General features: G+C 43.5%; 1 pseudogene; it reads right to left on the reverse strand.

The window, feature by feature from the left end:
- Window positions 1–457: 457 nt before the first annotated feature.
- LOC102851314 lies at window positions 458–1,001 on the reverse strand (annotated as a pseudogene).
- Window positions 1,002–1,719: the final 718 nt, after the last annotated feature.

Below are 1,719 nucleotides of genomic sequence, written 5' to 3' on the forward strand. Positions count from 1 at the left end.
GTATACCAGTGAAGGAGTTTTTCTTTTGCTTTTCAAGGAGAAGAGTGAACTGGGGGTGGGGGTGGGGTGGGTGGGGAGAAAAGTGCAACAATGAATGACTGGAAATCCAAAACCTCTGTAAAACAAACAAAACAACAAGCAGCAACATGCAATTTACTTCTTCAATATCACAAACTGGCAAATTGTTAAATGATCCAGGAAGTGTTAAAAGAAGACGGAGGGAATACACAGAATAACTGTACCGAAAAGAATGCCACAAAGCTGTTTCAGGAAGTAGCATCTAATCAACAATCAATGATAATGGAGGAAGATGTTCAAGCTGAACTGAAAGCATTTGCAAAGAATGAGGCCCCAGGAATTAGTGGGATACCACTTGACATGGTTCTGGTGTTTTGTTTTGGTTTTTTCTGGGCAGAGAAAGCACATTTATTTGGTGAGTGCTGCTGGCAAGCATTGTTCAAGAGATACGAGATGAGAAAGGAACTGTGCCTGCCGAGGAGGCTTTCAGGGCTACATACAGTCTCACACAGGAGAAGGCACGGGGCTCTGGGGACACAGGAAGGGCTGTTCGGCACCTGAAAGATGAGCTCTGATAGTGGATACAACCATTGCTGTCCTCCTGCCCTGCCACCAGCATCTCTACTTCTTCCTCTGTCATCTTCTCATCCAGTGTGACAAGGACATGCCCTATTTTAGCACCCTTGAGAGTGTCATTCCCTTCCATGTCAATCACCCAAAGGCCTTCAACATAGTCCTCACAGGTGCCCTGGTCCTTGTTTTTAGGCACACTCTGCAGCGTGGACAGGAAGGATCTTCACATTCATTTAATCACTCTTAGGGTATCCTAGGACCTTGAGCACCTCGGTGTTGGTGCAGTTCTGGCCCAGGGCCTTCCTTACATCCCCAGTCTGGCTGTACAGGATCTCTCCACCACCTGTTCTGTCAAACAGCTCGAAGGCCTCCTTAAATTCTGTGGTCCGGTCCTCTGCAAAGTCATACATCTTGAGTGGCCAGGTATCAGGACCTTTTCCTTCAGTAATAACCCTCAGTTGACATGTTTTGACGAGCAAATACAGCCCAGAACATATCCATCAGTCTATGCCAAGAAATTTCGGAGATAGCTGACTGGAAGAGAGCCATGTCTGTTCCTATTCTCAAAAAAGATGATCCAACAGAATGTGGAAATGATCAAACAGTATCACTAATCTCATTTGAATAGTACATTGACATAGAACTTCCAGAAATTCAAGCTGGATTTAGAAGAGATTGTGGTACCAGAGATAACATTACTGAAGCCAGATGGGTCTTGGCTGAAAACAGAGAATGTCAGTAAGATGTCTATTTATGTTTTATTGACTATACAAAAGCATTTGACTGTGTGGATCATAATAAATTATGGCTAACATTGATAAGAATGGGAATCCCAGAACATTTAATTATGCTTATGCAAAACTGATACCTAGACCAAGAGGCTGTTAGTCCAACAGAGTAAGGGAACACAGCATGGTTTAAAATAAAAAAAGGTATATGCCAGAGCTTTATCCTTTCTCCATGTCTGTTCAGTGTGTATGCTGAGTAAATCATTCAAGAAGCTGGATTCTGTAGAGAAGATGGACTGTCAGGATCAGAGGAAGACTCAACAAGAACTTGTGTTACGCAGTTGTCACAACCTTGCTTGCTGAAAATGAAGAGCACCTGTGGTGCTTGCTGCAGAAGATC

Source organism: Elephantulus edwardii, unplaced genomic scaffold, assembly GCF_000299155.1.
Source record: "Elephantulus edwardii isolate Elephantulus edwardi_28Jun2011 unplaced genomic scaffold, EleEdw1.0 scaffold00004, whole genome shotgun sequence".
Classification (NCBI taxonomy): domain Eukaryota; kingdom Metazoa; phylum Chordata; class Mammalia; order Macroscelidea; family Macroscelididae; genus Elephantulus; species Elephantulus edwardii.